Source organism: Pristiophorus japonicus, unplaced genomic scaffold (assembly GCF_044704955.1).
Source record: "Pristiophorus japonicus isolate sPriJap1 unplaced genomic scaffold, sPriJap1.hap1 HAP1_SCAFFOLD_30, whole genome shotgun sequence".
In the NCBI taxonomy this organism is placed as follows: Eukaryota; Metazoa; Chordata; class Chondrichthyes; family Pristiophoridae; genus Pristiophorus; species Pristiophorus japonicus.
This window is the reverse complement of record NW_027252779.1, coordinates 11,455,772-11,481,859: the sequence shown is the minus strand read 5'-3', so window position 1 is coordinate 11,481,859 and position 26,088 is coordinate 11,455,772. Positions and strand designations below refer to the sequence as shown.

The following is a 26,088-nucleotide window of genomic DNA, read 5'->3' as shown; positions in this document are numbered from 1 at the left end:
GACCGCAGAGAGTTGTTGATGCCAGTTCATTGGATATATTCAAGGGGGAGTTAGAGACGGCCCTTATAGCGAAAGGCATCAAGGGGTATGGGGAGAAAGCAGGAAAGGGGTATTGAGGTGAATTATCAGCCATGATCTTGTGGTGGTGCAGGCTCGAAGGGCCGAATGGCCTACTCCTGCACCTATTTTCTATGTTTCTATGTACAGAAGGATCTGGGGGTTCTTGTACATGAAACTCAAAAAGTTAGCATGCAAGTACAGCAAGAATCAGGAAGGCAAATGGAATACTGGCCTTTATTGCAAGGGGGCTGGAGTATAAAAGTAGGGAAGTCCTGCTGCAACTGTACAGGGCGTTGGTAAGACCACACCTGGAGTACTGCATACAGTTTTGGTCTGGACTTGTCTCTATTCCCATGCCGAGGGAATTGCTGCACTAGATGGGAGGGGCAACATTTGGGGACACGGATTCCCCACTAATTCCAATTCCCCTTCTGTCTGGTGGATAATGGAAGGGCCACTTTGTGTAATGTGCAAGTCAGTAAGAATTGTTAGCCAGCTCTTTCTAATTGGACATTTTATTCAGCATAAAATTTCTCACACTATTGCAGATTTTGTACGAAAGATCAATTTAGGATTAAAGTAAATGTTCATAATTTTATTGCAAACTAACTTTCTGATAAGAGTTGCTAAATTAAGGGGAAAGATAACATACAGCGTTGCTTAAATGGACACTGCAGCCCCGAGAACACAATCAGCAATATATCCAGAATATTAAAGTCCAGCCCACTTATAGGGTTATTAACATCAGCAGAATCAAACCCCAACTGTCAGAATGAACATGGTTCAGTCGGGATGTGATTAGCAGCAGGAATAACAGCAGATTCCAACCCCTGCAGTCACTTGTGAACTCGCTGGTGTGTCAGCAGGGTGGATGACTGAGTAAATCCCTTCGCACACTCAGAGCACGTGAATGGCCTCTCCCCAGTGTGAACTCACTGGTGTCTCAGCAGGACGGATGAACAAGTGAATCCCTTCCCACACACGGAGCAGGTGAACGGCCTCTCCCCAGTGTGAACTCGCTGGTGTTTCAGCAGGTTGGATGAACAAGTGAATCGCTTCCCACACTCAGAGCAGGTGAACGGCCTCTCCCCAGTGTGAACTCGCTGGTGATTTACAAGGTCATTTGACACATTGAATCCTTTCCCACACTCAGGGCAGGTGAATGGCCTCTCCCCAGTGTGAACCCGCTGGTGTGTCAGCAGGTCGGATGACTGAGTAAATCCCTTCCCACACTCAGAGCAGGTGAATGGCCTCTCCCCAGTGTGAACTCGCTGGTGTTTCAGCAGAGTGGATGACTGAGTAAATCCCTTCCCACACTCAGTGCAGATGAATGGCCTCTCCCCAGTGTTAACTCGCTGGTGTTTCAGCAGGTTGGATGAACAAGTGAATCCCTTCCCACACTCAGGGCAGGTGAATGGCCTCTCCCCAGTGTGAACTCGCTGGTGTATCAGCAGGCTGGATGACGTGGTGAATCCTTTCCCACACTCGGAGCAGGTGAACGGCCTCTCCCCAGTGTGAACTCGCTGGTGTGTCATTAGGTCAGATGATTGAGTGAATCCCTTCCCACACTCGGAGCAGGTGAATGGCCTCTCCCCAGGGTGACTGCGGCGATGAAATTTCAGCTTAGACGGTGATCCGAATAGCTTCCCACAGTCACCACATTTCCACGGTTTCTCCTTGGTGCGGGTATCCTTGTGACTCTCCATGGTTGGACGATGGGTTGATGCCTCGCACACGCACACAACACGTTTACAATTTCTCCGTGCTGTGAATGGTGCGATGTTTTTTCATGCTGTGCAATTGGTTAAAGCTCTTTCCACAGGCAGTGCACTTGAACATTCTCACTCGCGTGTGTGTGTCTCGGTGCTTTTCCAGTCACACTGATGTTTGAAATCTTTTCCCACAAACAGAACAGACAAACATTTCTCCTTCCACTTTCAAAGACCGATGATATTCAGGTCCTGATGAATCGACTGACTCCGTCAGATCTTAACATGATGTTTGGTTTGCGTTTCCTGTCTGAAAATCTCCCCTTCTAATATTCTGTAAAAGGAGATAATAAAACTCATCGCTGTCAGTATAAGACAGAGGTTCAGGATAGAGACATCTAGTTTCCATGGAACATTCTTTCCTTTCTTGTTCTTCCAAAGCTGTAAATCCCTGTCCCACACATTGTCCCTCCTGCTGTGCTGAAATCCAAACAATCGCACATTTCTACACTGTTTCTCCTCCATTCCCAGTTATCACCACCAATTCTGGCTGGGTTCATGTCTACACTCTCTGGTTCCTCTCCCTCCCCACCCCTGAAGGTGCTGAGTCTGGCTGCATTAAGTTCCACATTCTCTAGTTTCCCTCCCTCTCTTCCCCTAAAAGTGCTGAGTCTGGCTTTGAGGAACAGGGTGGATGAAGGGGACCAGTGGATGTGGTGTATTTGGACTTCCAGAAGGTATTTGACAAGGTACCACATAAAAGGTGACTGCACAAGATAAAAGTTCATGGGGTTGGGGGTAATATTTTCGCATGGATAAAGAATTGGCTAACTAACAGAAAACAGAGAGTCAGGATAAATTCTCGGGTTGACAATCAGTAACTAGTGGTGTGCCGCAGGAATCAGTGTTGGGACCCCAACTATTTACAATTTATACTAACGACTTGGATGAAGGGACCGAGTGTAATGTAGCTAAGGTGGGAAGAAAAGCAATGTGTGAGCAGGACACAAAAAACCTGCAAAACGATATAGACAGGCTCAGTGAGTGGGCAAAAATTTGACAGATGGAGTATAATGTTGGAAAGTGTGAGGTTATGCACTTCGGCAGAAAAAAATGTGAAGAGCAAGTTATTATATAAATGGAGAAAAATTTGCAGTACAACGGGACCTGGGGGGTCCTGCTGCATGATACACAAAAGGTTCGTGTGCAGGTACAGCAAGTGAACAGGAAGGCCAATGGTATCTTGGCCTTTATTGGAAAGGGGATGGAGTATAAAAGCAGGGAAGTCGTACTACAGTTATACGGGGTATTGGTGAGGCCACACCAAGAATACTGCGGACAGTTTTGGTTTCCATATCTAAGAAAGAATATACTTGCTTTGGAGGCAGGTCAGAGAAGGTTCACGAGGTTGATTCCAGAGATGAGGGGGTTGACCTTTGAGGAAAGGTTGAGTGGTTTGGTCTTCTGCTCATTGGAATTCAGACGAATGAGAGGTGATCTTATCGAAACGTATAAGATTATGAGGGAGCTTGACAAGGTGCATGCAGAGAGGATGTTTCCACTGATAGGGGAAACTAGAACAAGGGGCATAATCTTAGAATAAGGGGCCGCACATTTAAAACTGAGATAAGGAGGAATGTCTTCCCTCAAAGGGTTGTAAATCTGTGCCATTTGCTGCCTCAGAGAGCTGTGGAAGCTGGCTCATTGAATAAATTTAAGACACTGGTTCCCGTCCCTCTCCTCTGTTGATGGAGCTGACTCTGGCTGGGTTCAGTTCTACACTCACTGGTTCCCCTGCCTCTCCTCCACTGAAGGGGCTGACTTTGTCTGGTTATAGTTCTACACTCACTGGTTCCCCTCCCTCCCCTCCCCTGAAGGTGCTAACTCTGACTGTGTTCAATTCTACACTCACTGAATCCCCTCCCTCTCCTCCCCTGAAGGTGCTGACACTGGCTGGGTTCAGTTTTACACTCACTGGTTCCCCTCTCTCTCCTCCCCTGAAGGTGCTGACTCTGGCTGGGTTCAGTTCTACACTCACTGGTTCCCCTCCCTCTCCTCCACTGAAGGTGCTGACTCTGACTGGGTACAGTTCTACACTCACTGGTTCCCCTCATTCCCCTCCCCTGATGGTGCTGACTCTGGTTGGGTTCATTTCTACACTCACTGGTTCCTCTCCTGATGGTGCTGACTCTGACATTGTTCAGTTTTACACTCACTGGATCCCCTCCCTCTCCTCCCCTGAAGGTGCTGACTCTAGCTGGGTTCAATTTTACACTCACTAGTTCCCCTCCCTCTCCTCCCCTGAAGGTGCTGACACTGTCTGAACACAGTTCTGCACTCACTGGTTCCCTTCCCTCTCCTCCCCTGATAGTGCTGATTCTGTCTGGGTTCAGTTCTGCACTCACTGGTTCTCCTCCCTCTCCTCCACTGAAGGTGCTGACTCTGTCTGGGTACAGTTCTACACTCACTGGTTCCCTTCCCTCTCCTCCCCTGACATTGCTGACTCTGGCTGGGTTCAGTTCTCCACTCACTGGTTCCCCTCCCTCCCCTGATGGTGCTGACTCTGGCTGGGTTTAATTCTACAATTACTGGTTTCCTCTCCCTCATCTCCTCTGAAGTGCTGGCTGTCTTCGATCTGGTCCTGTGTAATGAGATAGGATTAATAATCAATCTCCGAATAAAGGACCCCCTTGGAATGATCATAGCATGGTTGAATTTCAAATTCAAATGGAGGGCGAGAAAATTGGATCTCAAACCAGCGTTCTAAGCTTAAATGATGGAGATTACAAAGATATGAGGGAAGATTTGGCTAAAATGGATTGGGAAAATACATTAAAATGTAGGACAGTTGATGAACAATGGCGTCCATTTAAGGAAATATTTCGCATCTCTCAAGAAAAATATATTGCAGTGAGGAGGAAAATGTGTAAAAGAAAAGATATCCATCCGTGGCTAACTAAAGAAATAAAGGGCATACAAAGTAGTCAAAACTGTTGGGAGGACAGAAGATTTGGAAGCTTTTAAAAGCCAGCAAAGAATGACTAAAAAAATGATTAAGAAAGGGAAGATAGACTATGAAAGTAAACTAGCACGAAATATAAAAACAAATAGCAAGAGTTTCTACAGGTATATAAGAAGTAAAAGAGTGGCTAAAGTAAATGTTGGTCCCTTAGAGGACGAAACCAGGGAATCATTGATGGGGAACATGCAGATGGCAGAAAATCTGAAAATATATTTTGTCTAAGTCTTTATGGTTGAGGACACCAAAAATATCCCTACAGTGGATAGTCAAGGGGCTATAGCGGGGAAGGAACTTACCACAATCACAAAGGAGGTGATATTCGGAATAAAGGCGGACAAGTCCCCTGGACCTGATGCCTTACATCCTAGAATCTTAAGAGAAGTGGCTGCAGAGATAGTGGATGCATTGTTTGTAATCTACCAACGTTCCCTGGATTCTGGGGCGCTCCCAGCAGATTGGAAAACTGCAAATGTAATGCCCCTATTTAAAAAAGGAGGCAGACAAAAAGCAGGAAACTATAGACCATTCGTCTAACATCTGTAGTTGGGAAAATCCTTGAGTTCAATATTAAGGAAGCAGTAGCGGATCATTTGGAGAAGCATGATCCGATCAAGCAGAGTCAGCATGGTTTTATGAAAGGGAAATCATGTTTGACAAATTTGCTGGAGTTCTTTGAAGATATAACAAGCAGGGTCGATAAGGGGCAACCAGTGAATGTGGTGTATTTGGATTTCTAAAAGGCATTCGATAAGGGGCCACATGAGAGGTTAGTGCACAAGATAAAAGCTCACAGGGTTGAGGGTAATATATTAGCATGGATAGAAGATTGGCTAACTAACAGAAAACAGAGTCGGGATAAATGGGTCATTTTCCGCTTGGCAAACAGTGACTAGTGGGATGCCGCAGGGATCGGTGCTGGGTACCCAACTATTTACATTCTATATTAATGACTTGGATGAAGGGACCGAGTGTTATGTATCCAAGTTTGCTGACTACACAAATATGGGTGGCAAAGCAAATCTGCAAAGGGATATAGACAGGATAAGTGAGTGGGCAAAAACTGACAGATGGAGTATAATGTGGGAAAATGTGAGGTTATTCAATTTGGCAGAAATAATAGAAAAGCAAATTATAATTTAAATCGAGAAATATTGTAAAGTGCCTGCAGTACAGAGGGACCTGGCGGTCCTTTTGCATGAAACACAAAAAGTTAGTGTGCAGGTAAAGCAAGTAATCAGGAAAGCAAATGGAATGTTGGCCTTTATTGCAAAGGGGATAGAGTAGAAACATAGAAAATAGGTGCAGGAGTAGGCCATTCGGCCCTTCGAGCCTGCACCGCCATTCAATGAGTGCATGGCTGAACAGGCAAATTCAGCAGCCCCTTCCTGCTTTCTCACCCTACCCCTTGATCCCCCTAGTAGTAAGGAGTATATATAACTCCTTTTTGAGTATATTTAGTGAAATGGTCTCAACAACTTTCTGTGGAAGAGAATTCCACAGGTTCACCACTCTCTGGGTGAAGAAGTTTCTCCTCATCTCGGTCCTAAATGGCTAACCCTTATCCTTAGACTGTCACCCCTGGTTCTGGACTTCCCCAACATTGGGAACATTCTTCCTGCATCTAACATGTCTAAACCCATCAGAATTTTAAACGTTTCTATGAGATCCCCTCTCATTCTTCTGAAATCCAATGAATACAAGCCCAGTTGATCCAGTCTTTCCGGATATGTCAGTCCCGCCTTCCCTGGAATCAGACTGGTGAACCTTCGCTGCACTCCGTCAATAGCAAGAATGTCCTTCCTCAAGTTAGGAGACCAAAACTCTACACAATACTTCAGGTGTGGCCTCACCAAGGCCCAGTACAACTGCAGCAACATCTACCTGCCCCTGTACTCAAATCCCCTCACTATGAAGGCCAACATGCCATTTGCTTTATTAACTGCCTGATGTACCTGCATGTCAACCTTCAATGACTGATGTACCATGACACCCAGGTCTCGTTGCACCTCCCCTTTTCCTAATCTGTCACCATCCAGATAATAGTCTATCTCTCTGTTTTTACCACCAGTGTGGATAACCTCACAGTATAAAAGCAGATAAGTCCTGTTACAACTGTACAGGGATTTAGTGTTGCCACACCTGGAGTACTGCGTACGGTTTTGGTCTCCGCATTTAAGAAAGGATATACTTGCATTCGAGGCGGGTCAGAGAAGGTCACTGGGTTGATTCCGGAGATGAGTGAGTTGACTTATGAGGATCGGTTGAGTTGGTTGGGCCTATACACATTAGCGTTCAGAAGAACGAGGGTTGATCTTATTGAAACTTATAAGATTATGAGGGGGCTCGATAAGGTGGATGTAGAGAGGACATTTCCACTCATCAGGGAACCTAAAACTAGCGGACATAGTCTCAGAATAAGGGGCCACCCATTTAAAACTGAGATGAGGAGAAATTTCTTCTCTGAGGGTTGGAAATCCATGGAACTCTCTGCCCCAAAGAGCTGTGGAAGTTGGGTCATTGAATATATTTAAGTTGAAGATTGACACATTTTTAAGCGATAAGGGTGTAAAGGGTTATGGGGTGCGGACAGGGAAGTGGAGCCGAGTCCATGATCGGATCAGCCATGACCTTATTGAAGGGGGAGCAGGCTCGAGGGGCCAAATGGCCTGCTGCTGCTCCTATTTTTTATGGTCTAACCTGTTTCCCCTCCACTCCCAGTTTTCACCACCGATTCTGGCTGCGTTCAGTTCGATACTTACTGGTTCCCCTCCCTCTCCTCCCCTGAAGGTGCTGACACTGGCTGGGATCAGTTCTAAACTCACTGTTTCTCCTCTCTCCCATCAATATGCTGACTGTGGCTGGGATCAGTTCCACACTCGCTGGTTCCCCTCTCCTCGCCTGAAGACGCTGACTCTGACTGGGTTCAGTTCCACAGTCACTGGTATCCCCTCCCCTGAAGGTGTTGACTCTCAGTTCTCTTTACTCACTTCGTCCCTGCACAAAGATGGCCACGCATGCGCTGTGCTACTCACGGAATCAAGATAGCGGAGCACTGAATCTGCCTTCCTACACGAAGATGGCCGCCGTTAGCCTGGGCCTCTGATCGGTAGAAAACCAGAAGCTGCAACCACCGATATTCCGGTAAATATTCCGGGCTTGCGGCGGACACCGGTTGTTTATGAAGCCTCCCCTGCTCCCCGCTGGTCAATTACTCCGCTCCGTACCGCTGAAAAAGACACTTCTGTAGAGCCTGTCCAAAACGTGTCTCCTCCTCCAAAGCCAGGCAGGGCCCGCGCCTGCGCATTGAGCTCCTGTAGTCTGGCTGCGACACATTCTCCCCCGCGGGGCACGCTGGGTAGATAATACCATGAGACATTGGACCATGAGACATTGGAGCAGCCCCCCGAGGCTGCTCCCCATTCAATAAGATCATGGCTGATCTGATCATTGACTCAGCTCCACTTTCCTGCCTGCTCCCCAGAGCCCTTTACTCCCTTATCGCTCAAACATCTGTCTATCTCCGCCTTAAATATATTCAATGACCCAGCTTCCACAGCTCTTTGGGGCAGAGAATTCCATGGATTTCCAACTCTCTGAGAGAAGAAATTCCTCCTCAGCTCAGTTTTAAATGGGCTGAGGAGAAAGGCTGCATTTGTAAATAGAACAGGATTTACTATGATTGCATTGGGCACTGAACCATATTCATTCTGGGAGCTTTTGTCTGTTTCTGATAATCTTAATAACCCCTATACCTGAGCTGAAAATCAATACCCTGTATAAAAGTTGAATAAATTATCTTTGTTTCAAAACAGCGTGTGGAATATTTGATTCCTCCATGATCAGAGGAGACCAATCGGTGTTCCATTTTAGTGCTTTTTCTGAAACTAACTTTTATCACTTCTCACCTAGTTCACCTTCTATCATAACAAACCCCAAACTTGTTCCGTTTGAGTACATGAGTTGTGGTTGTAGTAGACTTAACGGCAGTGTCTCACTTTAAACACAGCTGAAATCCTTTAAATCACCCCGTTATTGAACTGTCTTGGATAAGATTTGAAATCCGTTACTTTCTGTGTCAATTAACCCAGTTTTGGATCCGATTGAATTTAAAAAACTCATCCACACATTTTACACGTGATAGCCTGTGAAATATTCTAATATTTGTAATTGTCTTTTCCACAAACTCCTTTCCCAAGCCACTGACTCCATCCCTCGCCCCAACTTCTTTCTGAGGCTGAACCAGACTGTTCACAGCCTTGGTGTCATACTTAATCCTGAAATAACCTTTTGACCACATATCCACAACATAAATAAGATTGCCTATTTCCACTTCTGTAACATCGCCCGTCTTCGCCCCTGCCGCAACTCATCCACTGCTGAAGCCCTGATCCATGTCTTTGTTACTTCTGGTCTTGACAATTCCAATGCACTTCTCCCACATTCTAACCAACATAAACTAGAGTTGATCGAAAACTCGGCTGCCCATGTCCTAACAAGTCCAGCTCACCCATCACCCCTGTGCTCGCTGACCGACATTGGCTTCTGGTGAAGCAACGCCTTGATTTCAAAATTCGAATACTTATTTTCAACTCCCTCCATGGCCTCACCCCTCCCTAGCTCTGTAAACTCCTCCAGCCCCACATCTGCTCCCCCCACATCCCGCCCATGAGATATCTGTCTTCCTGAGCATCCCTAATTCTAATTGTTCAAACATTGGTGGTTTTGCTTGCTGTACCTTCTGTTGCCCAGGCCCCAAGTTCTGGAATGCCCACCTTAAACCTTCCTGTCCAACGCGTGCTAAACGTGCCCTGGCAGATTTTGAATGGATAGTGTAGAGCAAATTTTTCTCTGTATCTAGTGGACAGTCTCAGAAAAAGGGGCCGCCAATTTAAAAATGAGATGAGGAGGAATTTATTTTCTCAGAGGGTTGTAAATCTGTGAATTTTCTACCCCAAAGAGCTGTGGAGGCTGGGTCATTGAAAGTATTTAAGGCCGTGATAGACAGATATTTGAGTGATAAGTGAGTAAAGGGTTCTGGCGAGCGGGCAGGAAAGTGGAACTGACTCGGATCAGACAAGCCATGATCTTATAGAATAGGGAGCAGGCTCGGGGTCCGGGTTGGCCACTCCCGCTCCTATTTCTCATGGTCACCACCCCCCCGCGGAGCCTGTTTTTTTTCCTTGTCTCTAATGACCACTGATCATTATCCCACCATTCACACCCTATCCTGACTAATGTTGTTCTAATCCTGCCAGTACCATTTGAATTCGGCCCATCCTCCCTGTTGTCTCTCTAATCTATCCTGCCTTCCCCCCTATCAGAGACCTTACCTGTTGTCCTTTCTCTCCCTCCCAGTGCTCCTTCAGGATCTGTTCTTTCCCAGCACTCTCCAGTTGTGACGGAGGCCCGCGACCCCACCCCCCTCTGACGCTGCCCACAGATGCTGCCTGAGCCGCGGACACTTCCGGCATCTTCTGTTTGTGTCGCAAGAGACACTTTCCCTTCAGCACCGCGCGCCCTGGATTGTTCGCCGATTGATTGATTGATGCCGCGGCCCCGCCCCCGCCCCCCGCCGCTGATTGGCGCGGAGCAGCGCGCGCTGGGTGGGCTGGTGCCCCGCGCCGCCTCGCCATTGGCTGCGGGCTGAGTTCTGCACGTGGGCGGGCGGTTGGCGGTTTGTTGGCGGGCTCCGCTCGCGGCCTTTCAACTCGGGGGCCCGTGTGAGGCGGGGCGGCATTGTGCGCAGGCGCGGGCCAGCCTATTGGCCGTGGATGGACGGACGTTTCGCCATCGCCGTGGAAGATGGAGGAGCGGTCCGAGCAGCGCACCCGGCCTCCCTGTGGACTCACGGACACGCGCGGGCAGCGAGATTTGGCCGCCGAGTCGGCGGGTGGCGGCTGCGGCGCACTTTCGGGTGTGGACGAGCCTCGTTTACTGTCGGGAGTTGCGGGGATTTCGGCCGCCATCTTTGGGCAGCGCAGAACTGCCCGCCGCAGGACGCGACAGCAGCGGGGCTTCCTCGACGCCACAATGCTTGCCATTGACCCGCTGCAGGGCAGGGAGCATGCGTGGCGGCCATCTTACTGCAGGGCGGCCATCAGGTGCAGGATGGGGACCAGTGTAATGAATACATGAGAACATCCGATATCGGAGATGAGTCGGCTTTTGGTCCCTCGAGCCTGCCGCCATTCAATAAGATGATGGCTGCAGCATCTTTGGTGTTTCTCCTTGGAGCAGTGAAGTTGCAGGGCAGGTTTAACAGAGGTGCTCACAATCAGGAACGCTTTAGATTGAGTCAGGGACCAGACTTATGTGTTCTGCTCACACAATCAGAGAATGGTTACAGCACGGAAGGCCATTCAGCCCATCCAGCCCTTGCTGGCTCCCAGCCTGTCCCACTGCCCCGCCCTTTCCTCCGGCCCTGCAAATGTTTTCTTTCAGATAATTATACAACTCCCTTTTGAAAGCAGTGATTGAGTCTGCCTCCACCACATTTTTCAGGCCGTGCATTCCAAATCGGAACCACTTGCTGCATAAATAAGATTTTTCTTACATCACCTTTGGTTCTTCTGCCAATTCGCTCATGTACCAGCAGGTTGGATGAACGAGTGCATCCCTTCACATACACAGGGCAGTTGAACGGCCTCACTCCATTGTCACGGCGTCGATGATTTTCCAGTGCAGAGGGGCAATTGAATCCCTTCCCACAATCCCCACATTTCCACGGTATCTCCGTGGTGCGGCTGTCCTTGTATCTCTCCAGGTTGGACGATCAGTTGAAGCCTGATCCACACACAGAACGTGTGTACGGTTTCTCCCCACTGAGAATGGTCCGATGTTTCTTCAGGCTGTGTGATTGGTTAAAGCTATTTTCACAGGCAGTGCACTGGGACACTCTCACTCGTGTGTGTGTGTGTCTCGTTCATCCCACCTACTGGTACAGGAGCGAATTCACACTGGGGAGAAGCTGTTCAACTGTCCTGTGTGTAGTTTCTTTGTGTGCCTTACCTGCAGTCTACCAAAGAGTGCACCATCGGAGCAGGCCGGGGAGCAGAAGGAGCAGCATGTCGGCCTGGCCCAGTAGTCTCAGCGGACCCTAGCCTGCGACCACCATAGGAGCAGACCGGCGAGCAGAAAGAGAAGAATGGCAGCCTAGCCCAGCAGCCTGAGCGGCCCCTGGCCTGCGAGCACCATCGGAGCAGGCCAGCGAGCGGAAGGAGCAGCGTGGGGGCGTACCACTCCAGGGAGCAGAATGTTCTGCAGCAGGTCAGCAATGGCCGTGAAAAGGGCCGTCACCAAGGTCCAGGTCAGTGATTGGAGCGTGGGCAGGTACAGCAGGAGCGGCGAGGTCGGGGTGAAGCAGCGGCGAGAGATTGTAAAGCGACGTGATCGGGGCCCAGGAGAAGCGCGAGTTCAGGGCCTAGAAGAGGCGAGGACCCAGGTGCAGCATGGACCAGCCCACACTGCGATTTGTGTGCGCACTAGGTCCGTGCAGCAGAGCTGGTCTCCATTCGTCTTGATTTATCCTTGCCACTGGAACAAGACCTAGCTCTGTCAAGGCCGTGTGGTGGCTGGCATGCAACGGTCACCACACATTAAAAATTCCACGCACAGGCATCTTCCACCCTTCAAGATTTAGTTTGGACCTGGAATTTTAGGTCCTTCATTGAAACACTTGTGAACTTTTTAACATGGAAGCAAGTCATCCTCGATTCGAGGGACTGCCGATGATGATGATGATCTTATGCCAATCACCATAAACCTGTCTCATCTGGTTCTCAACCCTTCTGCCAGCGGGAACAGTATCTCTCTATCTAATCTGTCTGGACCACTCATGATTTGGAACACCTCTGTCAACTCTGCTCTCAAACGTCTCTGCTCAAAGAAGAACAACCCCAGCTTCTCCAGTCTCTCCACGTAACTGAAGTCCCTCATCTCATGAATCATTTTTGTCAATCTTTTCTGCACCCTCTCTCAGACCTTCACATCTTAATGTGCGGTGCCCAGAATTGGACACAATGCTCCAGTTGAGGCTGAACTAATGTTTTACAAACATTCATCATAACCTCCTTGCTTTTGTATGCCATGCCTCTGTGATGCACAGGATCCTGTAAATTTTTTAACTGCTTTCTCAACCTGTCCTGCCACCTTTAGCGATTTGTGTGCGTAAACCTGCTCACTGTTCATGCACCCCCTTTAGGATTGTACCCTTTAGTTTATGTTGCCTCTACTCGTTCGTTTATTCATGCGTCTCTAATTTTATTTCTTAACTCAGATTCACGGCTTCAATTTATTACCTTCTCTGAGACCCTCAAGGTAATCTGGCACCATAATGTTGGCGAGTGGTGATTGATTGCTCAATCAACAGGAAGAGAGCTTCGAGATCGGTGGTGTAATGCTCATAATAAAGTAATGCAACTGAGTACTGTAGACAATGAGTATGTGTGATCTTAGCTTCTTTATTCAGACTGCAAAGTGTTGGTACAGTGTGGGAGGCCTGCTTATATGCAGTGCTCCCAAGGGATGCTGGGATCCAACTGATAAGCCCTCAGGTGGCAGTATTATACAGGTTGCCTGGGGTTGCATACATGACATCACTCCCTTTAAAGTCAATAGTACTCTTATTTACAGGGTGAGCCAATTTGGGGCTTTTCACTCCCTTGTCGATCGTCTCGGTACAAATGCAGTTGTGGGTGAGTTGGTTGGTTCTTCGCTGTGCTGCTGGACAGCTGCCCTTGCCGGGCTGCTGGGGATGGTGAGTTCAGTTTCGTGGTCAACCATAATTACGGTTGTCGCTTGTGTATATATTGGAGCGTCGAAGTTGGTGGTGTCCTCATCAGCTTGCTCGTGGCTGTTTGTGAATCGCAGTTTGGTTTGGTCCAAATGATTTCTGCACATTAGTCCATTGGCAAGTTTGACCTGAAACATCTGACTCCCTGCTTTGGCTATGACAGTGCCAGCAAACCATTTGGAATCGTGTCCAAAATTGCGTACTAATACAGGGTATTGACTTCAATATCACGTGATCAGTTCCTATGGAGTGGAGGGTAGCCAATGTAACCCCACTTTTTAAAAAAGGAGGGAGAGAGAAAACAGGGAATTATAGACCGGTCAGCCTGACATCGGTAGTGGGTAAAATGATGGAATCAATTATTAAGGATGTCATAGCAGTGCATTTGGAAAGAGGTGACATGATAGGTCCAAGTCAGCATGGATTTGTGAAAGGGAAATCATGCTTGACAAATCTTCTGGAATTTTTTGAGGATGTTTCCAGTAGAGTGGATAAGGGAGAACCAGTTGATGTGGTATATTTGGACTTTCAGAAGGCGTTCGACAAGGTCCCACACAAGAGATTGATGTGCAAAGTTAGAGCACATGGGATTGGGGGTAGTGTACTGACATGGATTGAGAACTGGTTGTCAGACAGGAAGCAAAGAGTAGGAGTAAATGGGTACTTTTCAGAATGGCAGGCAGTGACTAGTGGGGTACCGCAAGGTTCTGTGCTGGGGCCCCAGCTGTTTACACTGTACATTAATGATTTAGATGAGGGGATTAAATGTAGTATCTCCAAATTTGCGGATGACACTAAGTTGGTTGGCAGTGTGAGCTGCGAGGAGGATGCTGTGAGGCTGCAGAGCGACTTGGATAGGTTAGGTGAGTGGGCAAATGCATGGCAGATGAAGTATAATGTGGATAAATGTGAGGTTATCCACTTTGGTGGTAAAAACAGAGAGACAGACTATTATCTGAATGGTGACAGATTAGGAAAAGGGGAGGTGCAAAGAGACCTGGGTGTCATGGAACATCAGTCATTGAAGGTTGGCATGCAGGTGCAGCAGGCGGTTAAGAAAGCAAATGGCATGTTGGCCTTCATAGCAAGGGGATTTGAGTACAGGGGCAGGGAGGTGTTGCTACAGTTGTACAGGGCATTGGTGAGGCCACACCTGGAGTATTGTGTACAGTTTTGGTCTCCTAACCTGAGGAAGGACATTCTTGCTATTGAGGGAGTGCAGCGAAGGTTCACCAGACTGATTCCCGGGATGGAGGGACTGACCTATCAAGAAAGACTGGATCAACTGGGCTTGTATTCACTGGAGTTCAGAAGAATGAGAGGGGACCTCATAGAAACATATAAAATTCTGACGGGGTTAGACAGGTTAGATGCAGGAAGAATGTTTCCAATGTTGGGGAAGTCCAGAACCAGGGGTCACAGTCTAAGGATAAGGGGTAAGCCATTTAGGACCGAGATGCGGAGGAACTTCTTCACCCAGAGAGTGGTGAACCTGTGGAATTCTCTACCACAGAAAGTTGTTGAGGCCAAATCACTAAATATATTCAAAAAGGAGTTAGATGAGGTCCTTACTGCTAGGGGGATCAAGGGGTATGGCGAGAAAGCAGGAATGGGGTACTTAAGTTGAATGTTCAGCCATGAACTCATTGAATGGCGGTGCAGGCTAGAAGGGCCGAATGGCCTACTCCTGCACCTATTTTCTATGTTTCTATGTTTCTATGATAAGTCTGCATGATCATGGTACATGCTTCATTGATGCCAGCTGTCCTCGACGTGATCATGGAGATCAGGGTGGACAAGAGAGAGAGCCTTGTTTTGAGCGCCCTTTTCATGAGCAGTTTGGCTGGCGGAACCCCCGTGAGTGAGGGGGGTCTGGTGCGGTAGCTGAGCAGGACTTGGGACAGGCGGGTCTGCAGGGAGCCTTCCGATAAGCATTTCAAGCTTTGCTTGATGGTCTGGACTGCCCGTTCTGCCTGACCGTTGGATGTGGGCTTGAACGGAGCGGATGTGATGTACTTGATCGCATTGCGGGTCATGAATTCCTTGAATTCAGCACTGGTGATGAACGACCCATTGTCGCTGACAAGGACATTGGGCAGACCATGTGTGGCAAACATGGCTTGAAGGCTTTCGATGGTTGCAGTGGATGTGCTTACAGGCAATATTACACATTCAATCCATTTTTAAGCATCCACAACAAACAAAAACATTTTGTCAAGGAACGGGCCTGCAAAGTCATTGTGGATCCTCGACCATGGTTTGGAGGGCCATGACGACAAACGTAGCGGTGCCTCTTTGGTTGTATTGCTCAGTTGAGAGCAAATGTTGCATTGGCGCATGCATGACTCTAAGTCTGCGACGATGCCGGGCCACCACGCATGGGATCTGGTTATAGCTTTCATGATTACTATGCCTGGGTGGGTACGGTGTAGATCGTGAATGAACAGTTCCCTGCCTTTCTTCGGCACAACCACGAGATTACCCCACAAAAGACAGTCCGCCTGTATGGACATTTCGTCGTTGCACCGCTGGAATGGCTTGATCTCTTCATGCATCTCCGCTGGGATGCTGGACCAGCTCCCATAGAGGACACCGTTTTTTACAAGGGACAGTAAAGGATCCTGGCTGGTCCAGGTCCTGAACTTGCGGGCGGTAACGGGTGACTTTTCATTTTCGAATGCATCCATCACCAAGAGCAAGTTGCAGGCTTTGCCATTTCCACCCCGGTGGTGGGCAATAGTAGCTGACTGAGAGCATCAGCGCATTTCTCTGTCTGGTCTGTGGCAGATTACATAGTTGTATGCAGGCAGCATAAGTGACCATGTTTGAATGCGGGCAGAGGCATTGGCATTAATCCCGTTGCTCTCTGAGAATAGCGATATGAGCGGCTTATGGTCAGTTTCCAGCTCAAACATGAGACGAAACAGATACTGGTGCATGTTTTTCACACCCTAAATGCATGCCAGAGCTTCTTTTTCAATCATGCGATAGACCCTTTCGGCCTTGGACAAACTCTTGGATGCATAGGGGACCGGTTGCAATGTTCCCGATTTGTTAGCTTGTTGTGACACACACCCTATCCCGTATGAAGACGCATTGCAAGCTAGTACTAAGCGTTTACATGGGTTATACAAGACAACCAGTTTGTTGGAACATAACAGATTTCTGGCTTTCTCAAAAGCAGCCTCTTGTGATTTACCACATACCCAGTCATCTCCCTTGCGTAGTACATGTAGAGGTTCTAGCAAGCTGCTTAACCCAGGTATGAAATTACCAAAATAGTTGAGTAGTCCTCTGAACAATGGCAGCTCTGGCATGTTCTGTGGTCTCGTCGCATTCTTGATGGACTCCGTCTTGGTGTCGGTGGGTCTGATGTCATCTGCCGTAATTCTTCTCCCAAAGAACTCGACCTCTGGTGCCAGGTAAACACACTTTGCGCATTTCAACATGAGTCCCACGTGACCTAGCCGAATTAGAACCTCTTCCATGTTCTGCAAGTATTCGATGGTGTCCCGACCTGTGACCAGTACATCCTCCTGGAAAACCACGATGCGTGGAACCAACTGTAGCACACTTTCCATGTTCCTTTGGAAAATTGCTGCGGCCGATCGAATCTCACACGGGCACCTATTCGAGATGAACAGATCTTTGTGCGTGTTGATGCAGGTGAGGCCTTTCGAAGATTCCGCCAGCTCCTGCGTCATTGAGGCCGAGATCAGGTCCAACCTGGTGAACTTCTTTCCTCCAGCCAGAGTCACAAATAGGTCATCTGCCTTGGGTAGCGGGTTCTGGTACTGTAGTAAAAAACAGTTAATCGTTACATTCTAGTTCCCACAAATTCTGACCGTGCCGTCGCCTTTGAGAACCAGGAAAATAGGGCTGGTCCACTCATTGAGCTCTACGGGCGTGATGATGCCTTCTCACTGCAGCCTGTCCAGCTCAATTTCCACTTTCTCTCGCATCATATATGGTACCGCCCGTGCCTTTTGGTGGATGGGTTGTGTACCGGGAACCAAGTGGATCTGTCCCTTTGATCCCGAGAAACTTCCGATGCCTGGCTCAAACAATGACGGGAACTTGCTCAGAACCTGGGCACATGAGGCGTCATCAACGGACGAGAGCGCTCGGATGCTGTCCCAGTTCCAGCGGATTTTTCCCAGCCAGCTTCTGCCGAACAGTGCGGGGCTATCTCCTGCTACAATGCATAGTGGGAGTTCGTGCACTGCTCCATCATAGGAGACTTTTACTGCTGCGCTGCCAATTACAGGGATCAGCTCTTTAGTGTAAGTTCTTACCTTGGTATGAATGGAGCTAATCTAGGGCCTGTGTGCCTTGTTGCACCACAGCCTGTCAAAGGCCTTTTTGCTCATGATAGACTGACTCGCACCCGTGTCCAGTTCCATGGATAGTGGAATTCCATCCAGTTTGACTTTTAGCATGATCGGTTGCCATTTCGTGGTGAAGGTATGTACCCAGTATACTTCTGCCACCTCAGTTCTAGTCTCTAGTTCAGCCTGATCCGCCATGGATCTGTTCTCCTCCGCATGGTGGTTTGCAGGGTTTGCAGCTCATCTGCACAGTGGCTGGAGGTGTCCCATTGTTCCACAGCCTTTGCACACATATTGTTTGAAGCGGCATTGATGGGCTCGATGATCACCTCCACAGCGCCAACAAGGGGTTAAGTCCTTGCATTAATGATTGATGGCAGACTCTGGGTCATCGGCGGACGTGCCGCTGCAGGCGTATACAATCTGCCATATCCATTTCTGCCTGAAAAGGGCATTACTTTGTGTGCAGTGCTTGCCAAAACCTCTTTGTGCTGCGAAATTTGTTTAGTGTTATCGTTGGTGGCCATAAATGCCTGGGCTATCGTTGTGGCTTTGCTCAGATTCGGTGTGTCAACAGTCAACAGTTTGTGAAGGATAACTTTATGGCCAATGCCAAGCACAAAAAAGTCTCTAAGCATTTGCTCAAGGAATCCATCGAATTCCAATGTCCTGCAAGGCGCCTTCGTTCGGCGATGTGTTCGGACCAGCTTACACAGTTCTTCATAGGATTTGGTTGTTGGTTTCACCGGAGCGAGAAGATTCTTCATGAGGCCAGAGGTTGTTGCCCCGCAGACGGTGAGGAGGATCACCCCTCGTTTGGCAGTGTTCTCATCTGCTTCTACTCATTGACTACAGAGTATTTGTCGAGTCACTCCATGAAGGCCTCTCAATCATCCCCTTCTGAGAATTTCTCCACGAGACCAACATTGTTCCGTAGTTGTTGACGTGGTTGTTCATTATCTCGTTGCCAATTGTTATGATCATAATAAAGTAATGCAACTGAGTACTGTAGACATAGAAACATAGAAAATAGGTGCAGGAGTAGGCCATTCGGCCCTTCGAGTCTGCACAACCATTCAATAAGATCATGGCTGATCATTCCTTCAGTACCCCTTTCCTGCTTTCTCTCCATACCCCTTGTTCCCTTTAGCCGTAAGGGCCATATCCAACTCCCTCTTAAATATATCCAGTGAACTGGCATCAACAATTATCTGCGGTAGGGAATTCCACAAGTTAACAACTCTATGGGTGAAGAAGTTTCTCCTCATATCAGTCATAAATGGTCTGCCCCTTATCCTAAATCTGTATCCCCTGGTTCTGGACTTCCCCAACATTGGGAACATTCTTCCCGCATCTAAGCTGTCCAGTCCCATCAGAATCTTACATGTTTCTATGAGATCCCCTCATCCTTCTAAACTCCAGGGTATAAAGGCCCAGTTGACCCAGTCCCTCCTCATATGTCAATCCAACCATCCCTGGAACCAGTCTGGTGAACCTTCGCTGCACTGCCTCAATAGCAAGAACGTCCTTCCTCAGATTAGGAGACCAAAACTGAACACAATATTCCAGGTGGAGCCTCACCAAGGCCCGATACAACTGCAGTAAGACTTCCCTGCTCCTACACTAAAATCCCCTTGCTATGACGGCCAACATACCATTTGCCTTCTTCACAACATGCTGTACCTGTGTGCCAACTTTCACTGACTGAAGAACCATGACACCCAGGTCTCACTGCATCACCCCTTTTCCTAATCTGCCGCCATTCAGATAATATGCTGCCTTCGTGTTTTTGCCTGCAAAATGGATAACCTCACAGTTATCCACATTATACTGCATCTGCCATGTATTTGCCCACTCGCCTAACCTGTCCAAGTCACCCTGCCGCCTCTTAGCGTCCTCCTCGCAGCTCACACCGCCACCCAGTTTAGTGTCATCTGCAAACTTCGAGATTTTGCACTCAATTCCATCATTTAAATCATTAATATATATTGTAAAGAGCTGGGGTCCCAGCACTGAGCCCTGCGGCACTTTACTAATCACTGTCTGCTATTCTGAAAAGGACCCATTTATCCCGACTCTCTGCTTCCTGTCTGCCAATCAGTTCTCTATCCTCATCAGTACATTACCCACAATACCATGTGGTTTAATTTTGCACACCAATCTCTTCATTGGGACCTTGTCAAAGCCTTTTGAAATTCCAAACAGACCACATCCACTGGTTCTCCCTTGTCCACTCTACTAGATACACCCTCAAAAAATTCCAGAAGATTTGTCAAGCATGATTTCCCTTTCATAAATCCATGCTGACTTGGACCAATCTATCACTGCATTCCAAATGCGCTGCTATTTGATCCTTAATGATTGATTCCAACATTTTGCCCAGTTCTGATGTCAGGCTAACCGGTCTATAATTATCCGTTTTCTCTCTGCCTCCTTTTTAAAAAAATGTGGTGTTCCATTAGCAATCCTCCAGTCCATAGGAACTGATACAGAGTCGATAGATTGTTGGAAAATTACCAATGCATCCGCTATTTCTAGGGACACTTCCTTAATTACTCTAGGATGTAGACGATCAGGCCTTGGGGATTTATCGGCCTTCAATCCCGTCAATTTCCCAAACACTATTTCCCGCCTAATAAGGATATCCTTCAGTTCCTCCTTCTCTAGCCCCTCGGTCCCCTGGTACATCCGGAAGGTTATTTGTGTCTTCCTTTGTGAAGACAGAACCAAAGTATTTGTTCAATTGGTCAGCCATTTCTTTGTTCCCTATTATAAATTCACCCGAATCCGACTGCAAGGGACCTACGTTTGTCTTCACTAATGTTTTTCTCTTCACATATCTATGGACGCTTTTGCAGTCAGTTTTTATGTTTCAAGCAAGCTTCCCCCTCTTAATTAAACCCTTTATCCTCCTCTACTGAATTCTAAATTTCTACAGTCCACAGTTTGCTGCTTTTTCTGGCTAATTTATATGAAAATGATAAACTGTGACCTCAGCTCCTTTATTCAGACTCCAGAGTGTTGGTACAGTGTGGGAGACATGCTTATATACAGTACTCCTAAGGGATGCGGGGATCCCTTAGGACTCCAACAGGTAAGCCGTCTGCTGATAGTATGCAACCCCAGGCAACCTGTATAATACATGACAGGTGGGCCAAGGCAGCAGCGTGTTCTGCGACCAATCGCGCTGATTGAGGGTTGGATCCTGAGTCGGACTGTCAGGTGAGTCAGTGCGAACACCTCTTAAAGAATTTATCTTTTCACAGTTAAATCGAGGTTTGTTTTGGCAACGTAACAGGTGAACATTTTTCAGTATTTTGTTTCCCTGGAGTTCCTATTATGAGTTCCAGGCACTTCAGTGCCAAGTCGAATAAAAATTGAAAAGATCATTCATTTCCCTCTTAGCGTGTCACTGTTAGTTAAAGGAACAGAGATTGATTTCCCCTCATTATGCATTTGTAGTCGTTAAAGTAACAGCCTTCCTATTGGTAGTCAGTCACATTCTGTGCTGGAGGAGATGGCTGGTGGTTTCAGCCTTTTAAATACTCCTCCACTTGTTGAAATTCCTCCAATGTATCACCCTTGCCTATCTCTGTACCCTCCTCCAGCCCAGCAATTCACTTAACAGTTTTTTTTCTTTGGAACAGAGGAGGCTGAAGGGAGACGTTATTGAGCTGTATAAAATTTTGAGGGGTCTAAATCGAGTGCATAGGACGGACCTATTTCCGATCGCAGAGGGGGGTCAACAACCAGGGGGCATGGATTTAAAGTAATTGGTAGGAGGTTTAGAGGGGAATTTCTTCACCGAGAGAGTGGTGGGGGGTCTGGTACTGGTCTGGTGGGATTAGGCTGGATAGCTCTCTGTCAGCCTGCGCAGACACGATGGGCCTAAATGGCCTCCTTCCGTGTAAAGTTCTATGCTTCTATAATGAGAAACAATTTACATTGTCGGGGGTCTGTGTTGCTGTTAGTTAAAATGTACAGAGATTGATTTACCCTCATTATGCATCTTTAGTCATTAAACAAAAACCTTTCCTGTTCGCAGTGAGTCACATTCTGCAATCGGAGAGAGAGCTGGTGTCCTCAATCTTTAAAATACTCCTCTAGTCCAAATCCCACCAAGGCCTCGCCGCTCACTATCTCTGTAATCTCCTCCAGCCCATCAACTCTCTTAATAAGGAGAAATAATTTTCAGTGTCAGAATGCTCGGTAACCAGACTTCACCGATTTAATGTGATTGGCAAATGAACCAGATGCTACACGAGGGGGAAAAATTGAGCAGCCAGATGTTATGGCCTGGAACGCACTACCTGTAAGGGTGATGGAAGCAGATTCACATGTTACTTTAAAAAGAGATAAATATTTGAGTTGGAAAGATTTGCAGGGTTATGAGGCAAGAGGAGTGGCTTTCATCCTCATGTCTGAATAGAAGTAACGGCAGGGATAGTGGATGCACTGGTTGTAATTACCAAAATTCCTTGGATTCTGGGTAGGTCCCAGCAGATTGGAAAACTGCAAATGTAACGCTCCTATTTAAAAAAGGAGGCAGACAAAAAGCGGGAAACTACTTAGCCGAACATCTGTGGTTGGGAAAGTGTTGGAGTCCATTATTAATGAAGCAGTATCAGGACATTTGGAAAAACAAAGTTCGGTCAAGCAGAGTCAGCATCGACTTATGAAGGGGAAGTCATGTTTGACAAATTTGATGGAAATCTTTGAAGATGTAACGACCAGGGTTGATAAAGTGGAAACAAGGGCATTTGGACTTCCACAAGGCGTTTGACAAGGTGCCACATAAAAAAGTTACTGCACAAGGTAAAAGTTCATGGGTATGGGGTTAACATATCAGCATGGATCGAGGATTGGCTAAATAACAGACAACAGAGAGGTGGGATAACTGGTTCATTGTCTGGTTGACCATCAGTAACTAGTGGGGTGCTGCAGGGATCAGTGCTGGAGCCTCAACTATTTACAATTTATATTAGTTACTTGGATGAAGGGACCGAGTGTAACGTAGCCAAACTTGCTGATGATAGAAAGATGGGTGGGAAAGCAAGTTACAAGGAGGACACAAATAATCTACAAAGGGATATAGATAGGCCCAATGAGCTAGCAAAAATCTGGCAGATGGACTATAATGTGGTAAAACGTCAGGTTATCCCTTTGGTAGGAAAAATAAAAAAGTAAATTATTATTCAAATGTGACAATTACAAAATGCTGTAGTACAGAAGGATCTGGGGTTTCTTGTACATGAAACTCAAAAAGTTAGTATGCAGGTACAGCAATAGCCAAATGGAATGCTGGGGGATGGTATAAAAGTAGGGAAGTCCTGCTACAACTGTACAGGGCATTGGTAAGACCACACCTGGTGTACTGCGCACAGTTTAGGTCTGGACTTGTCTCTATTCCCATGCCAAGGGGATTGCTACACCAGACGAGAGGGGCAACATTTGGGGACACGGATTCCCCACCAATTCCCATTCCCCTTCTTTCTGGTGGATAATGGAGGGACCACTCTGTGCAATGTGCAAGTCAGTAAGAACTGTCAGCAAGCTCTTTCTAATTGGAGATTTTATTCAGTGGAAACTTTGACACACTATTGTAGATTTTGTACCAAATATCAATTTAAAGTTAAAGTAAAAGTCCATAATTTGATTCCAAACTGTATTTCTGTTGAGAGTCACTGAATTAAGGGGAAAGATAACACACAGCGTTTCTTAAATTGACACTGCAGCCCCGAGAACACAATAAGCAATATATCCAGAATATTAAAGTCCAGCCCAGTTATAGGGTTATTAACATCAGCAGAAACAAACCCCAATTATCAGATAGAACATGGTTCAGTCAGTATGCTATTTACAGCAGAAATAACAGCAGATTCCAACCCATGCAGTCACTTGTGAACTCGCTGGTGTGTCAGGAGGGTGGATGACCAAGTGAATCCCTTCCCACACTCAGAGCAGGTGAACGGCTTCTCCCCAGTGTGAACTCGCTGATGTCTCAGCAGGGTGGATGACTGAGTGAATCGCTTCACACACTCAGAGCAGGTGAATGGCCTCTCCTCATTGTGAACTCGCTGGTGTGTCAGCAGGATGGATGACTGAGTGAATCCCTTCCCACACTCAGAGCAGATGAATGGCCTCTCCCAAGTGTGAATTCGTTGGTGTTTCGGCAGAGTGGATGACTCAGTGAATCCCTTCCCACACTCAGAGCAGGTGAACGGCCTCTCCCCAGTGTGAACTCGCTGGTGTGACTTTAGATGGGATAATCGAGTGAATCCTTTCCCACACTCACAGCAGGTGAACGGCCTCTCCCCAGTGTGACTGCGTCGATGGGGATCTGCGTCCCATCCCACAGTCACCACATTTCCACGGTTTCTCCGTGGTGCGGGTATCATTGTAACTCTCCATGTTTGGACGATCAGTTGAAGCCTCACTCACGCACACAATACGTTTACATTTTCTCTGCAATTTGAATGGTGCAATGTTCATTTAGGCTGTGCAACTGGCTAAAGCTCTTTCCACAGGCAGTGCACTGGAACACTCACTCAGGTGTGTGTGTCACAGTGCTTTTCCAGTCACAGTGATATTTGAAATCTTTACCCACAGGCAGAAAAGACAAACATTCCTCCTTCCACTTTCAAAGGCCGATGATATTCAGGACCTGATGAATAGATTGACTCCGTTAGATCGTGACGCAATGTTTGATTTGTGTTTCCTGTCTGAAAATCTAACCTTCTAAAACGCTGTAAAAGGAGATAACAAAACTCATTAATGTCAGTACAAGACAGAAATTCAGAATAGACACATCTAGTTTCCATGAAACATTCTTTCCTCTCATTCTTCCAAAGCTGTAAATGCCTGTCCCACACATTGTCCCTCCTGCTGTGCTGAAATCCAAACCCATCGCACATTTCTCGACTGTTTCTCCTCCACTCCCAGTTTTCACCACCAATTCGGGCTGGGTTCAGATCTACAGTGACTGGTGCCTCTCCAATCCGAACGCTTCAAATATGTACTCCTTTGCCAAACTCATTTGACAATTAACATACTACCATCAGCAATATGGAAACCACATAGCGAACTTTGAATGTGCAGCACAGTAACAGAATGTTTGCTATAACTGGTGAACGCGGTATTCAAGCTCCACGCCAGCGTCCTCCCACCCCCTTGATCTAACCCTGTAAGCATACCCTTCCAAACAGACAAAGCATGATCTGAATTAACTGAATAGTTGAATTGGAAAAGGCCATCTGGTCCCAGTGAGGACGGTGGTGTTGGATCTGCTCAGCCACAGGACTCTGTAATGAGGTGCCACCCGGTGGCCAATGCATTTCCTAACCGCAAGCAATCGATTTGATCATTACAATCTCGTTGATCAACATTTCCCGGTTGCGGAGCTAAATGCCCCATCAGATGGAAACATAGACAATGTGCATCAGATCAAAGACTGAACTTGGGCAATAATGTAACTGGTTTTGACAATTTGACGCAAGCTATGAAAGATTTCAACAGGGCACTGCTGTGAAACCCTCTGTGTACGTGAACGTTATGCTTTGCCTTAAAAAATAAACATTTTGGTGAACTGTGTAGGTAGATTGAAACTGACACGTGGCAAGATAGTAAGTTCCAATAATAGTGGGAGCCCTTTGGTGATATTGTATACTAACAATTAAATGTCGAAAGAAAAATAAAACAAAGATTCAAATTTATATAACGCCTTTCACGACTTCAGGACGTCCCAATGCACTTTACAGCCAATTTAGGAGTTTTGAAGTGCTGTCACTTTTGTAATGAAGGAAAGGCGGCAGCCAATTTGCACACAGAGAGCTCCGACAATCAGCAAAATGATAATGACCAGATCATCTGTTTTCAGTGATGGTAGTTGATGGATCAGCAAAATCAGGACAGAGGGGAGAACTCACCTGCTCTTCTTCCAAAATAGTGCCATGGACCTCGGGTCAACGTCTCATGTGAAAGACGGCACCGCAGATGGTGCCACACTCCCTCAGTATTGCACTGGGACTGTTGGCCTACATTTATGATCAATGTACACATGTAACATTGATGAAGAGTATCAAGGAGGGCAATATGGAACAGTGGTATTCTGGGACATATACATTTTTATTGATTAAGTCTTTGAGGGATTTGGAGTAAAAGTGGAAACATAGTATTGAG

At 47.1% G+C, this 26,088-nt stretch overlaps 1 pseudogene; it reads right to left on the bottom strand.

Moving 5' to 3' along the window:
- Positions 1-744: 744 nt before the first annotated feature.
- LOC139248901 (zinc finger protein 229-like) lies at positions 745-24,308 on the bottom strand (annotated as a pseudogene).
- Between the last annotated feature and the right edge of the window lie 1,780 nt (positions 24,309-26,088).